Below are 17,089 nucleotides of genomic sequence, written 5' to 3'. Positions count from 1 at the left end.
GATGACAGCCATAGCTGCTGTCTTTAACTTCTGTTTTTATTTCCACTGAAGTCTTTCCACTCATGTTTCTTAATTCTCCATCTCCCTCACTGCCTATCCAGTTCAGTGCTGGGCTCCCGGAACCGGCTCATTGAAGGTGTGTTGTCAGATTGATCAGCTGAATGGCTTCTTAAGGCTTGTTTCCAGTCTGAGAACTCTGAGCTGAGTACTGCTCTTCCTCCCTCCCAGCCTCCCCTGAGACTGGAAGCAGAGAGCCGGACAGAGATCACTCCTCTTCCAGGCTCCAGAAGCCGTACAGCTGCTCTGTTTGGAGTTCTGTGCGCTGAGCTGAGTTAGGACCTGGGGGGACGGGAACAGCTGAGCCTTTCTGCTCCAAAAAGCAGAGTCATTTCAGCCAGCCGCCCAGCAGCTGCCTAGCCCCTCCCAGACACCCCCAGGGATGCTGCACATGTGGCTAGGGTTCCCATAGGAACCTCTGTGGAGAACTGCTGTCCCTGCTTCCCCACATCTCCTTTTGGACTTGTGAGAGAAGTTAGGAAGAGGAGGGGAGGGAAAGGATAGGACTGGCAGGCACTTTCGTACACGAACACCCAGTCTCTTAATCCTCACAATAACTCTAAGAAATATGCTATTATTATCCTTGTTGTACTGACAAGGAAACTGAGGCCCAAAGACATCTAACCCAAGTTCACTCAGGTAACAAACAAGAGAACTGGCCTGCCACCTTATCGGTTTGTACTGATGCAGTTAGTATCAGTCAGTACCAGCCAGGGATCACTGGTTGCAAGCAACAGAAACCAACTCCCACTATCACAAACAAAAAATTTACTGAAGGACTGTGGTGCCACACCAGAAGGAAAGGAAAAGCTGAAGACACGTGATTGGAAAGGACAGGAAGCAGGGCAGCATCAGGATCTGGGTGCCAGGAATGGACCATCATTTCATTGGAATAAATAAACTTCTATTTTTAAATTCTTTTGTCTCTCCATCTAGGATTCAGGTTTGGGGAGGAAGCTGGGCCCATTGCCACTTGCTGGCTGGAAGAGGACAGACTGCTGTAATTGACAGTACTACCAAGCCTATATTCAATGGGTTAGGAACTGCCCCTCCCTCCAAATTGGGATGCTGTTTCCAGAAGAAAGGGGGAATGAATACTAGGCAGGCTGAATCCCAAGCTCACCTGACTGCACCATGCTGTGATGGGCTGCAGGGTGGGAGAGTTTCTATGGCTCTCTCTAACGGAACTAGACCCACTCAGGAGGCAGCAGTGGTTAGAAGATGGGTACTGGGAAGAAGGAAGCTGGAAATGACAGTCTTCATTATCGTGGGAACAAAATGCATTTACATCTCAGTGTTATCCACCCTGTTAACTGACCTCTAACATCCCAGTACTATGGCTCTCTTTTTCTCTTTACCCAATATTTAATTCCCAGGATCCCAGAGAATTATTAATCACCAGCCTTGATTGGTAGAAGGAGCCCTAGTCACCTTCTAACATTCTATATGACTTACTTGTGTTAATTGTTCTTTTTTTGTACAGGCAGCTCTCACTATGCTGCCCAGGCTGATCTCAAACTCCTGTTCTCAAGCGATCCTCCTACCCCAGCTTCCCAAAGTGCTGGCGTTCGAGGTGTGAGCCACCATGCCTAGCCCATGTTAATTGTTTACTGCCTGACTCCCCTAACCCCTTTAGAGTGTAAGATCCAGGAGGGCAGTGATTTTCTCCTGTTTGCTCCCTGCTGTCTCCCCAGTGCCTAAAAGAAGTGACTGGCACAGAGCAGGTGCTCAATAAATACTTGCTGAATGAATGAGGAGGTACCAATCTCTTGGACAGGCATTTGGGATACAAGGATGAACCAGAAGACAGATCCTGACCTCATGGAATGTATAGCTTCCATGACTTTAGTGAGACAGAAACAATTACAAAAACATGTAGCAAAAGAACAAAACTAAAATAATGAAAAATTGTGATATATATTTTGAAGGAAACACACAAAAGTTTTAAAAAACAGAACTAAGAGGGTAGGAAACTACTTAAGATATGGCAGTCACAAAAGGACAGAAGTCTTCTCTCAAGCAACATTTAAATAGAGACCCGAAGGGTGAGAAGGTGCTGACCATGAAAAGTGTGAGGGCCGCTTCTTCCAGGCTGAGGAAAGAGTATGTACAAAGGCCCTGAGCCTGGAAAGAACTTGGTATATCTGGGGAACTGGACTGTGAAGGTCAGCGTGGTTGGAGATTAGTAAGCAAGGGCCAGAGGCCTACAGGCTGAGGATGGAGAGCGTGCCAGGTGCTGGGTCAACAGCCCCTTACAGGTGATGGCATGGAGCTTGGATGGGATTCTGGATACGTTGGGAAGCTATCAGATGGTTTTTAACATTAGTGCTTGGCCCCATTTGCATTTCAAGCTGACCATTCCGGCTACTGGGTAGAGAATGCATGTAGACAGGGAGTAGGGGACCAGTTCGTAGGCAATTGTGGTGGTCTAGACTGGGGCTGAACTCAGGTGGCCGAGGCTCAGAGGACAGTGGAAACCTTTGAGTCCCTTCTCAGTTATAGTCTCCATGATAGGTGCTATCATCAGGCTGGATGGTATCACCCTCCAGGGGTCACAGAGACACCCCCCTTACCAGCCCACTCCCAGCCTGTGGGTGATAGATAGACAAACTCATGGGCTGGCTAGGCCCTGGGCCTAAGTGACAGGTGACAGATGGGGTTGAAACTGAATGCTCTGAGCCATGTGGCCAATGCACTGCTCCAAGGAGGACTTTGGAGCCAAGAGTTAATTTAAAGAAAGGAGTGGAGAGCTCAATATCGCTTCCTCCACTGCTCAATTAGTGGAGAGAGCTGCAGGGAGTTGGAGTTGTAAAGACCCCCTTAATCATCTCTGTCTGCCTGGCAGCATGCAGGAGTGTGGCAGGGATAATTGCACCTACCCATTAACAAATGCAATTAAGGCGCCTGGGCCTCTAGCACCCCCTTCTCCAATTAAACAGCAGATGAGGGGCCCATGGGGGTGGCCTTTGAGATGAATCACTTGAAGCTGAAAACTTGGAGCCTGGCAGTCTGGACAGAGAGGCGATTAGAGACGATAAAATCATGATGGGGAAGGAGAGACTCATATCCAATCCCAGCCTGCTCCAGCTTGAGGCCCAACCCACAGTTGGACAGATATTCTTTGGGATAAATTAGAAGAAGTTCTGCTTTACACATAAGAAAGTCAATATTTAGAACCCGCTGACCACCACCTCCAACCAAGTGCTTCCTCCGTGCCTGACATTCACTGAGTGTCTAGATACAGATAAAGTCCTGGATAATTCATTTTGATGAGAAACTGTGATGTCTGGGTATGTTGGCAGGGAGGGTCCAGGAAGGCATGTTCCTGTCCTGTGTAGGGGGATGGGGGTGGAGGAAGGGGCCTTCCATTTGTGAGCACCTCTAATATGCCAGGCCTCATGCTCCCTCCCTTTCTATATGGCATATCCTTTAATTTAATCCAGATCCCACCAGCTTCACACAACAACCACGATCTCTTCTTTAGGTGATGGAATAGAAGTTTGGGGAGCTCAAGAACCTTGTCTAAGATCGCAGAATTAACAGGTGGTGGAACTGGTGGAGCTGGGATTTGAACCCTGGTCTATGTGACTTCCAGTAGGCCACTCCCCTATGCTGAGATGCTTTGAAATTGCAACTGCCAAGATCTTGCCCCTTGTGCCCCTTGATGCCCCCATGAGGGTGGACTCAGGGCAACACTTCAGATGTTATTCCCAAATCTCTCCCTGCTCCCCTTGGCTGAATCCCTGAACTTCTGAAACAAGGCCTCTCTGTGGTTCCTGCTGTGGCTCAAGGTCGGATTTGACAAGTTGTCAAGTCCCGAGGTGCCGACCAACATGCTCATCTCAAGCTGAAACAATAAAATAAAGAAACCTCTCCTACCTTAATTGCCTCTCCCTATTCTCTTTATGCGTTTCACCAATTACAAATGCTATGAATCATTATGCATGTGTGGATCATCACTTTCATTTAGCATCTCCACTGAAGCTCCAGGCGCTGAAGTGCATAATTGAAAAGCTCCACGATTTAAGTTTGCAAAGAGGAGGCTCAGCTCCTCTGAACATCACAGCGTGCAGATCTCCCCTGCAGGGGCCCAGACAACAGCCAGGAGATGACAACCTGCATGTGCCCGGGGACGCAGCTGCACCAGATGAGTGCTGAAGTAGTTCTACTTTTGCCCAGGGGAGCTCAGGCGGTGAGTAATATGTTTCTTAATTCCCATTTCCCCCATCTTATTTCCCTGTGAACTTTGCTTTTGTTTTTTAATTTTTTAAAATTTTGTTGTTTTTGTTGTTGTTTTCCTCTGTGGCTTCGGAGAGCAACAAAAGTCACTGGGTTGCCATCTGCTAGTTACCCCTTCCTTCAAGGCCTTCCTGAACTAATTCTAGGACACCTGCTCCTTTTCGTGCCCTACATTCTTCCTGAGTGTAGGGCCCTCCGAGGTCTGCCTCACTCACTTCTGACTCCATAAAAGCTCCCATAAGATGGAAAGAGAAAGGGGCAGGGATGACCAGCTGCAGCTTGGCCCAGGTGAGGAATGAACTGCCTGTCTTTAACAGCAGCCAGGCTCTATCTTAGCTGCCAGAAGAAGAACCGTGTCTTCTCCTGTACCCCTGTAACATCTATGACATTGCTGGGCATTTTGACATGGCCATGGAGTCCTCTTTCTTCCCCTCTTTTCCTTTCCCGAGCATTTCCCAAATGTCTACTATGAATCTGGCTGAGTTCCAGGGGCTGAGGACCGAGCAATAAATAAACCTGCTCCCTGTACAGTAGGAGAGACACTCCAGTAAGAAACATATAGTAACAAATACAGTGTGAGAAGCTTTTCCATAGATGCAGGAGCAAAGACCTCTCCCTGGGAGCAGGGAGGAGGGAATACTGATTCAGATGGGAGAGGCAGGCATTTGCATTCAGTCTTGAAGGCTGAATAGGGCAGGGTAGGCACAGTCATTCCAGGAATGGGAAAAGCCTAAGCCAAGTAAAGAAAGGCACGAAAGACATGGCATGTTTCATGCCATCTTGGCCCTGCTGCTTGCAAGGCCCTCAAATCCTCAGAGTTTCATAGAGCCAGCTCCAAAGAGGATGGCTCTGCCCTCTCAAATGTCAGCCCCTTGAGCCAGATGGGAGCGCTCAAGGGCTCGGACACATGCCCCTCCTCTTCTAGATAGATTGGAGTGGAAGTGAGGAGGCCACAGGACACCTGGACTGAGGCCAGCACTCCAGATTCAGGGAGAGCCCTTGGCACACACATCTTGGGTGACAACCTACTTCTAGTATAGTCTGGCCAAAAGTAAGCATGTGAATGCACGCACGTATACACACACACACACACACACACACACATGCAAGCTGTGGGCACAGCTCCCTGGACCCTCTCACTGCCACCCTCCTGCCCTTCCATGAGCAGGTTCCCCTACACACCACCAATCACCCAATGCCAAACAGATGGCGGGAAAGAGTTCTTGCTCTGAGAGGGGATGGCGGCAAGGTCACTGTTGATGCGTGAGGGGCTGGGCTGCAGGGCAGTGAAAAATCAATGGATCACTTCCCTCTCATCACTTTTCTGCCCCAGATTCAGCTGAAAGATGGCTCAGCTTGCAGCTGAGAGGCAAAGTTCATAAGGTTTACTCTCTCACACCTTTTTATTTTCCTTCTTCTTTTCGCTTTCTCAATTTTCAACCTCCATTCACTCTTCTCTTTCTCCTCTACTCCGTCTTCTCTTTCCTTTGGCGGGGGGAGGAATGGGGATGGTGAGGGGACTATGGGTGATGGGAAAAAAGAAAAGCAGCCCCTGACATTTAGAAGCTGGCCTGACCCTTGCAGCTAAGCCATGCTATTCTCCTCTTGGATCTAAACAATCTCGCAGCATACCAGGCCCAGACAGATTAACTCCGAGGCCAAGATAAAATGAAATGAAGCAAGGCCACTTCATAATTTTACCTAAGCTCAGACAAGCATGAGGTCACTCTGCCACCCACAAAATACCAAGTAGCCCCTCTCTTGGCCAAGATGAATGCCTGCTACTTCTTTTCTAATTTCAACTTTATCTTCATTCTAGTCTTTCCTGTAGTCCCTAGAAATGAGATTTATTGAGATACCCAATCATAGAATTGCCCCTGCTTACTGACAGCGTCCAATCTAGAGTGACCTTCACTACCTTGGACCCCCTGCCAAGTTGTCCCATCAAAGCCGAGATTCTATAATCAGTTCTAATATCCTCTTTTGGAGAGAACACACCCCACGGTTTCCCATACTGTGCCTTCTCCCTCTCTGCAGTAAGCAATAAACCCAACTGGTTTAACTGTCTTTCTGGCGGTCTTTGGTAAAATTACAGGACATTGACAAAATCGGAGGTCCCGCCAAGATTCACCTGAGACTTTCATAGCTTTAACCAGGACCCTGACTCAGTAACAGTTCACATATTGTGGAGAGGTGGGCCTCAGGCACTGGTGTTTTTTAAAGCTCTGTAGGTAATTTTAACAGGCAGCCTGGGTTGGGAGTCCGTGGGGAACAAGTCGTTTTAGGAGTCTCTGGTGAGGGTCAGAGAGCAATGCCTCTAAATCACTGAGTTCGGGGCCTGGCACATGGTGCCCATTGTTGTTGGCTTCTGTGACTTAGTCACTCTGCTGTCCCTCTCAATAAGCATTCGTTGAATGAAAAATATAATATGTCTCAAACCACACCACCATTTTCTCCCCAAACTATTGTTCCCTCTGGCTCCAGTGTTCTCATGGCACTGGAGGCTCTGACTCATCCCATTGCCCTGACCATGTCCCCCATCAGCCCCAGGCCCTGCTTCCCTCTTCAGGCAGGACCTCTTGTCACCCCTTCCTTTCTGATTCCACTCAGTAGCTTGAGGCTCTCTGGTCTTCTCTGTGCAGCTCACCATGGCCAGAACAGATCTGTCTAGATATTGGCCTGACCATGTCATGCCTCTGGCTCAGATACCCCTCATGGATCCTCATCACCCCCTAATAAAGTCCAAACCCTTGTCTTGACATTTAAGGCCTTCCATAATCCAGCCCTACCTCACACATGTATCATACTTAAAGGTTATACCTAGTAGCCCCATGGACATCCTTCATGCTCTCAGATCATTGCTTCTGCTGGGCCTGCTACATGAATTGCCCTCCCACCATTATGTCTGTATAAAGCCTGCTCACTGTTCAAATGCCAACTCCAATGCTACTTCCTCCATCCCTCATCACCCATACTAAAAGGGACTCCTGCCCCTTTATGATCTAAAACTATCCTCTTTAAAAAACAAACAAGCAAACAAAAAAACTCACTTGTGACCCTTTATCACATGTTAACCTGAATTGTGACTATCTTTATTCACCCTTGATCTATGTGTGATGGGAGCCATTCCATACCAGTAAGTAAGAATCTAGGCTTTGGGGATAAGTTCATGTCCTTTGTAGGGACATGGATGAAGCTGGAAACCATCATTCTCAGCAAACTATTGCAAGGACAGAAAACCAAACACCGCATGTTCTCACTCATAGGTGGGAATTGAACAATGAGATCACTTGGACACAGGGTGGGGAACATTACACACCGGGGCCTGTCGTGGGTGGGGGGAGGGGAGGATAGCATTAAGAGATATACCTAATGTAAATGACGAGTTAACGGGTGCAGCACACCAACATGGCACACGTATACCTATGTAACAAACCTGCATATTGTGCACATGTATCCTAGAACTTAAAGCATAAAAAAAAAGAAAAAAAGAATCTAGGCTTTGGAAACAGGAAACCCTGGGATTGTAATCCTATTCCCTCCTGTTAACTAGTTCAGTGACCTGGACAAGTCTCTTAACATTTTTGAACCTCAACCTCTTCTCATTCACAATGGGGGGAGTCTGATAGGGTTATGGTGAGAAGTACATGAGATAATCACACGTGTTGAATGCCTTGCACAGAATCTGGCAGAAATAATAGTTATTATAATTACAATAAGAATAGTTATTATTGCTAGGTTGAAATCTCCTAGAGGAGTGTGCCTCAATTTCAGCACGCACACAAATCACCTGGGGATCTGGTTAAAATCCAATGTGATTCAGGAGGTTTGGGGTGGGCCTGAGATTCTGCATTTCCAACAAGCTCCCAGGTGGTGCTGATGCTGCTGGTCTGAGGATTACACTTGGAATAGCAAAGTCCTAAAGAGCAGGGCTTGTGTCTAGTGCAGCAATATCTCTCTTGCAGGATCTAGCATGGTTTCCTGCACAGAATAGGGACATCACCTTTTTTTAATGAATGCATCCTCTTGGTGGTGGTAGGGATGGTATTGCACATAGCCTTCTTTGCTCAGAAGATCACACACACTGCATACACACACCAGCTGATCTAACCTTGCACAGGACTGAGATTTCCCAGGGGCCCAACTGCTGTGTTTCAGAAATCAGTGCTCTGAGATGGAACCGGCTGTGCACTCACCTTATAGCCCTGATTAATTCCCTCCCTTTGTTTGCCTCATTATCATGATTAGGTTCTGCCCGTAGCATAGCAACGGCTAATTGTAGGCTGGTTGCAGAGTGCATAATTCCTGCTATTAAAATTTTATCGAGGCTTAATTGTGCTCCTTTTTGCTGCAGCGAAGCTTCAAAGTTTCGGAAGAGAGGGGATGTGGTTAGTGGGAACTGATGATTTTTTAATCTTAGCAAGCCCTGTAAAACCCTACTCTGCAATATCATTGACCTTGAGATGGTTTCCTGTGGCCAGAAGGAAGCACATCATTTATTTATTAACCCACCAGAAGGTCTGCAAATATCCCCTGTGGCCAGGCAGAAAGCATATTATAGGTCAAATGCCGTTACAGAAAGCCCCAAAGGGCTGGCAGACCAAAGAGTTTAGCTGTGTGGGCATTAGGGTGGGGGAGGTTCGGTGGGGAGAGCTGCACTTTGCATGTGGAAGTGAGTCAGTGTGCAAAAAGGTGTGTCACTCCTTAGAAGCCCATTGGCCTCTCAGTGGACCTCCAAAACCTGCAGCAGAATTGACAGGTTTTCAAGGCATTTTCCAGGAACACACCAAATTGCCCAACTTGTGCTTAGTGGGAGGTGAAAAGAAGCGAACCCATTAGCAGGTACTTTCCACAAACGGTTTCCAAACCGGACTGATCACTAGATCACCTGGGGAGCTTGTTAGAGCTGCACTTTTCCAGGCTCCAGCCCAGACCTACTGATTCAGAGTGCAGAGGAAGGCTGGAAGTCACTCCTCAGGTGGTACTTATGCTGAGCCACTTCGGGAATCCCTTACCTGCAGAAAGAAGGGACTTCGGCAATGTAAAAAAGACAGCAGAACCAGCTGCTTCTTGGGGGAGGGGTCCACCTACTCTGCTTAGCTCAAATTGGAGCCACAAGGCCTGATAGTATGAGATGGCTCTAAGTCAGTGCTTTTCAAATGGAAGTGTGCATCAGAAAGTGCTGGAGAACTTGTTAAAATACAGGTTGCTGGGCCCTACTTCCCACAGTCTCTAACTCCTTAGGTCAAGGGTAGGGCCTTACACTTTGCATTTCTAACAAGCTTGCAGGTGGTGCTGCTCTAAGGACCACACTTTGAGAGCCATCACCTTTGGTGATTCTCCAAATCTGGACCAAATATGTCTCTTTGAAAAGGACTCAGTTGTGTTTCTCAGTCCTCCCGTTATAACACTGCTCTACATGAAGACTCCGTCCTTGTGTCTCGAGCATCTTTCTGTAATCCAGAAACAGTGGCATTTGTCATCAATCAAGCTTTGACTTGAGATATTATAAAGGCGGAGTAGAGCCTGGGGTTTTGGATTTAAACACAGTTAAATGCAGATAAATCCACTACCATTTTACCATTATTAAGTAAAGCAAGGATTTTAAAAGGAGATGGGATTTCAGGCACCACTTACAGGGCAAGGCATTATTTGATGAGCTGGCCTCAAGCTGGGAAAGGCTTTAGATAATACACAATGATAGAATTATGGTGAGTGGAGAATAACAATAAGCACTTTTAATGGAGAGGAGATGAATTGTGGTGAATTGTGGGTGTAGGCAAATGATGAAAGGGAGAAAATTCAGAGTAAGTGTAAAGAAGGGGTTGTAACTCAAAAAGCTTCAGAGGTCAGGCAGATCACAGAAATGTGTCAGGCAGACAAGCCAGACCACCATTAGAACCCATGGCTCCAATCTGAATGAGACAATATGGAACGGTGAGGACTGTGGTAAACTGGACGGCCCTTAGCCCTCTAACAAGTGGAGGCTTCAAGTCAGCTCTTGCCAGTTGTTACCATGGAAGAATGTGGGCCCAGGAGTGCTTGCCCTTCCTTATTTTCAAAAGAAGCTTGGAATGTGGATTCTAAGATAAAATTTCGCTATTTTAGAAACCTTTGCCCCAATCAAAACATGTCTGCAGGCTATCAGTTTACAATAGCAGTTCAAAGTTTTAAATCCTAATTCATAGGGATGTTATTTTGGAACTGGGAATAGACCAACATTTTTTGCCTTTTTTTAATGGGGGAAGGGCAGGTAGTTTATAAGGAGGGGAAAAAATGAGTAAGATGGGGAAGGAGGAAGAAATCATGGAAAACATGGTGGAAAAGACTTCACTACTTAGGAGGAGCTTGTAGGTTTACACAGTGCTCTCTTCTCCTCTGTATAAAGAATATATCACTCTACAACATCCCTGGTGTGGCAAACTGTTAGTTTGGTGACCACTGTGGAATCCCCTCTCACGGTGCCTGGACTTGGCCAGGAGGGCATTAGCAGGTATGATGCCCACAAAGCTTGTCAAGGACTTGCACCCTGAAATGCATGCTGTTGGACATCTCACTTGGGATCCAGCTGCTGTGTGGAAATGCCACGAGCAAATGTATGGAGGAAAGAGAGGTCCCAGCCTTTCAACTATCCCTATCAAAGTGCCAGGCATGTGGCCGGGCATGGTGGCTCATGTCTGTAATCCCAGCACTTTGGGAGGCCAAGGTGGGTAGATAACCTGAGGTCGGGAGTTCGAGACCAGCCTGACCAACATGGAGAAACCCAATCTCTACTAAAAATACAAAATTAGCTGGGCATGGTGGTGCCTGCCTGTAATCCCAGCTACTCGGGAGGCTGAGGCAGGAGAATTGCTTGAACCCGGGAGATGGAGGTTGCGGCGAGCTGAGATTACACCATTGCACTCCAGCCTGGGCAACAAGAGTGAAATTCCATCTCAAAAAACAAAACGAAACAAAAAGTGCCAGGCATGTGAGCAAAGCCAGCTTGGACATCCTGGTTGTAACTACATGACAACCCAAGAGAGACCAGTAGAAGAATTGTCTAGCCCAGCCTCAGTCAACCCGTAGAATCATAATAATAAAAAGATTGCCTTAAGCCCCTAAGCTTTGGAATAGTTTGTTAAGCAGTGAAAACTAATGGAAACACCTAGTAAGTAGCTGGCCTATGAATCAGATAGGATCCTGTTTGGTTAGAAGTAACAGAACACCTGATAAATAGTGACTTGAACAAGTAAGAGGCTTTTTCTCATGCAACAAGGAGTCTGATTTTGTTTCGTTGATCAGGACCAGCCACGCCAAGGGGAACTGAGGAAGTGTGATTAACTGGGCGCATTGGTATTCTGAACAAAACAGGGTTTTTGACTAGTAAGGAAGAGGGAGAAATAGGTGTATATTTTGCAGTGTCTGCCACAGCCAGCTTACTAAAAAAAGAACAAACGTGTTTCTCTCATGATTTTTCCCTTCTGTACCAAATTTAGTCATAAAACCACAAGCCCAGCAACCCATACAGCCAGCACACATTCATCCCATGTTTGAAGGAATGAAGGAAGAGGTCTCATCTTGATTTAATGGCTCAGCATTTTGTATTTGTCTGCCTGCTTCTTCCAGGTTCATTTCATAAGGAGCCTGATTGATCTTGAACTTGATTCAGCCCATTGATATCATCACTACTAATAAAAGGTTCCAGAGCAATCAACTTTAAATTGGAAGCAAAGGAGATGAGCAAACATTTTCAAATGAGCATGTCTTCTGCAAACCTTAGCAGACTTCCAGGATGGTTGGCACAAAAGAAGAGGTCAGAGAAGAAGCTAAAAATAAAGTTTGCAGTTCTCATAGTTAGCCTGTGGCCATTTCATGAGCTACAAGTGCCTTGGCGGGGGTGGCGGGAGAAGCAATAAAAGAAAATGAGACTGAAAGTCACTCGTTTTCTTTCTTTTTAGCAACTTCTTGGAGAGAGGAAACGGAGATGAATGAGACATAATATCACAGAACTTAGACTTGGCAGTGGTCTCAGAGATAAATTATCCAGCCTTTCACTGAATTGCAAATAATAGTAGCTAGAATTTATTGAGTGTTTATCACATGCTAAGCATTATGCAAAATAATTTACTTGCAATCTTTAATTTTACCTGCACCACATCTCTAAAAAGGTAGTATGATTTTAATGTCCACTTTGCAGACATCAAGTTAAATAACTTGTTCAAGGCCATGGTAAATAAATGCGGGGGCGAAAGTTCCTGGCTGTATGTGTTGCCTCTCCTTACTTCCTTTGACCCCATTCCATAACAATCTCTGCTCACCTCTTCCAGGTCTCCATTCCTCTAGACAACTCATTCCTATTTGAAAAACCCATCCATATATTAAGCTGAAGTCTGCTTTTCTGGATCTCTCGTTATCTGGTCTACCCTCTGAAGTTACACAGGCTGATGCCTCTGACCTATGATAGTCCTTCCAATAATGTATCCTCTGAGCTTTTCCTTCTCTATGCTAAACATCTACAGCCAGGCTAACCCTTCCCTTCTCGAGTGCTGTGTTTCTTCCTCTATGTGTACTGTATTCAAGGACCACAAATTCAAACTTCTACAGACACCAGGATAGTAATGAAAATAAATAGAGCAGGGTAGGTAGGGTAAAATCATATGGCTGCCTCACTCTATCATTTCTCCCACTTCTCTTAGAGACATGGATATAGAGATGCTTTCCTCTACAAATGCGACGATAAAAGGCAACGAGCACTCAACCTTGCTACTGTGGGACAAGAGGGAGTGGTGAGCACTGTGGCAAACTGGCAGCAGATGCTTGGTCTAAAGGAAGCAGGTGCTACGCAGAGCCTGCCAGGTGTTGCTAGTAAAGGAGGGTGACAGCTTCTCTGAGCTTTTCCAAAGCTGCTGGAACTCTGGGTTTTCATTTCAAAACTTTTCATCTTTATCAGATTTTTTTTTTTTTTTTTTTTTTAACAGCATCTTGTGGCCCAAGCAATATTCTCCAGGCTGGATCCAACCCCTGGGCTGCTGCTTGACAACTGATGTTACTGGTCACCACCTGGACTCACTCCCCTGATGAAGTCTAAGGTCAATGGAACCCACACTTCACTAGACCTATACACCATGCTTCTAGGAATGCAAATTAAGTTTGCAATCATTTTCCAGCAGTTATGTCATATTATACTTTAAATTCACGTGAAACTGGTGGCTAAGGACCTCTAAGTCTTCATGTGAGTGTTGTCCAGCCTGACCTCTCAAGCCATCTTGTGCAATGATATATTGAACCTACCTGCATGACTTTGCATTTATCTCTGTTGGTCCCCATTCTGTCTTACAGAGTTTGTGCTATTTTTCCCCAACCTGCTTTTGGCACAGCTTTGCACATTACCTCTTACATGAAATCACCAGCTGGACTCAGTAACTCAATGAAGTCTCACAAGTCCTAAAGGCATTAATAAAAGAGTTGATTAAGCCTGGACAACATAGTGAGACCCCCATCTCTACAAAAACTTTTTTTTTTTTTAATTAGCAGGGTATGGTGGCACGTGCCTGTAGTCCCAGATACTTGAGAGGCTGAGGTAGGAAGATCACCTGAACCCAGAAGTTTGAGGCTACAGTGAGCTATGACCATGCCACTGCACTCCAGCCTGGGCAACAGAGCTAAAACTCAGTCTCAAAAAAATTTGGCTAGAAATATGATGCTCCAAGGTACCCCAAATGTCACCAATGCACTAATGAACACCCCTTACCTTCAGAGTGAAAAGAAACTAGCCTGTGTTCAGCACCTGCTATGAGCTCAAGACTGCCCAGTTCCCTCATCCTCACTTCCCACCTAATGCAGAGACACTTCCAGCAGCTCTGCCCCAGTGACCAAGGAAGAAACCCAGGCTCTTCTCCAGATAAGTCTGAACTCTCCACTCTGTTCTGGAATTCCAAGAATGATTCCTGATTGAACTGTATATTTGGTTCTAGGTCTCGGGTTCACCCCTCGGTATAGGCTCACACTCTGCAGCCCCAGGATCACTGGCCCCTGCCCAGTGTCCAACCCCGGCAGCTAGCCCTTTGCCTGTGGTCTGAGACAGCTCCTGCTTGTGCAGGAGGATATACACTGTGCCAGGCACTGTCCATGGCACTGCAACATTCATTATTTCACTTAATGATGAACCCATTTACTTACCCATTTACCCATTTACTTCCACTGCCATCTGGCCCACATTTTTCAATTGAACCTTTCTGATTTATCAAGGAACTTGTATCATTGATGCTCTTCCTGCCTCCCTGTTACTGTATCTGAGAGCAGAGCACCAAGCTGTTTAGCAGCTTGCATAGAGACAGCAGCACATGCTCACTCAAATTCCCTCCTTTTTTTGAGCTCTTTGTGCCTCATTATTTTAATTGATAAATGAGGTTGTTGTGAGGCGCCCATTAGTAGATATTAGGCAGTTATAACAGAACTGGGTATGTAGTGGGCACTCATGGATGTTAACTTGAAGGAGAAGCAGTTGAAGAACTAGTCATGGGCATCTCCTGGACTAGCCCCCAGTACCCTCTTTAAAAGGAAATGTCACCAATCTCCTACCACCAACAAGCTCAGCAGTAGGCACCCCAAGTTGTTTTTCTGTCAAAGGGAAAGATTTGGTTCAAGCCATCTGCGTGGCCCAATGGATGGCCCATGGAAGACCCAGGATGGTCAATTACCTTACCCTGTGGCTTTGGATCAATTGCTTAACCTCTCTGGGCCCGAGTTCTTCATCCATAAAAAGGAAATACTAATATATAACTTACAGAATTATGGTGAGAGCCAAATGAGACTGAGAGTAAAACACCTGGCACATAGTAGGCACTTGATATAGTGATGATGATGATGGTGATGATGAAAACGCCCAGACACATGTATTGTCAGTGAATCTTCCCAGTGAGCAAAAGCAGCCTTCCTTTTTTTTGTCCTGTCAGATTTGCAAAAATTAAATTACAAATGTATTGCATGGTCATTATTTTTAAAAGCAAACAAACAATACAGGCATTTATAAGCTAAAATAAAAGTTGGAGTCCTCCTTACTCCCATTCTACTCTTCAGAAATAGCCACTGTTAGCTGTTAGGTTCATGCCCTTGCTGATGTTTTTCTACACACACACACAGACACACAGACACACACACACACACACACACACACAATTTTAAAGCAACATTGGGATCATACTATGCATGTTGTTCTGCACATGGCTTCTTTCTTGAAGCAAGTGTCATGGCCACTTTTCCAAGTCAGAGTACATGGAGCTAGTCCAGTGCTGTGAGCTGAACAGTATCCCAACCACTAATTCAGATGTTGAAGCCCTAACCCCACAGTGCGTTAGCATGCAACTCTGTGTGAAAATAGGATCTTTTAAAGGTAGTGAAGTTAAAATGGGACCCCTATTAGGGTGGACCCTACTCCAGTATGACCAGTGTCCTTATAAGAAAAGGAGATCAGGACTGGGTGCAGTGGCTACACCTGTAATCCCAGCACTTTAGGAGGCTGAGGCAGGTGGATCACTTGAGGCCAGGAGTTCAAGACCAGCCTGGAAAACATGGCGAAATCCTGTCTCTACTAAAATTACAAAAAATTAGCTGGGCGTGGTGGCAGGCGTCTGTAATTCCAACTACTCGGGAAGCTGAGACAGGAGAATTGCTTGAACCTGGGAGGTGGAGGTTGCAGTGAGCCGAGATCATGCCACTACACTTCAGCCTGGGTGACAGAGCGAGACTCTGCCTCATAAAAAATAAAATAAAATAAAATAAAAATAAAATAAAATAAAAAGAGGAGATCAGGACACAAATAGAAAGAAACACCAGACATGCCCACACAGAAGATGACTATGTGAAGACACAATGGGAAGGCTGCCATCTGCAAGCAAAGGAGAGGGCCCTCGGAGGAAACCAACCCTGCTGATACCTTGATCTTGAACTTGTAGACTCCAGAGCTGTGAGGAAGTAAATTTCTGATGTGTAAGCTACCCAGTTTATGGTATTTGTTATGGTAGCTCTAGCAAGCAAATGCATCCAGCCTTTCTTAAGAACCAGAGTATTCCATTTTATACATGGTACATAAAATGTGTTGTGGACACTTATGTTTTTTCCAGTTTTATGCTTTTTACTAAGAGTGCTGCAAGTAATATCTTTGCAATATACTTTGTGTACATATGTGAGGATATTTGTACGTTCTGTTCTCATACAAGGAATGACTGGGTTGGAGGATATGCACATTTTAAATGATGTGTGAATTTGCTGTACCAAAGGAAACTCCAGTAGTGCAGGCAAATTTCTGCCTTTCTATACCCACCAAAGCATAATTTCAAGGACTTATATTCTGTGGCCATTAAAATATAATGAAGTTGACAGTCCACAAAAGTCTGACACTCTTGACGCTGGCTTTGCTCGTACTGACCACCCCTGCCTATGCCAGGACCTTGGCCCCATCAGCCAACTGCGAGAACATACAACCTTCCTGAATAGAGAAAGCTCTCACCAGACTCTTCATTGCGAAGGCAAACTTGATAACCACAAATGCCCATGCTGCAAATAGAAGCATTGATTTTAATTTTTTAAGAGTATAAATAGATTTGAATCACACATAGTATATTGGATTTGGGAAGAAAATATTTCATGACAACTTGCCAATATATTTGTTTTCTTATCTTTCAACAAATAGGAATGGAGATTGAAGACTGCTGAAGTGAAAAGAAGCTGACAATGCCACTCAGAAAGGCCATTATCCTCATCTGAGGAGATGAATCTGACTGGCCTTCTGTTTGGAAAGCAAAATCAGATA

Source organism: Rhinopithecus bieti, unplaced genomic scaffold (assembly GCF_001698545.2).
Source record: "Rhinopithecus bieti isolate Rb0 unplaced genomic scaffold, ASM169854v2 scaffold_31548, whole genome shotgun sequence".
Classification (NCBI taxonomy): domain Eukaryota; kingdom Metazoa; phylum Chordata; class Mammalia; order Primates; family Cercopithecidae; genus Rhinopithecus; species Rhinopithecus bieti.
Note: the sequence above shows the minus strand (reverse complement) of the source record.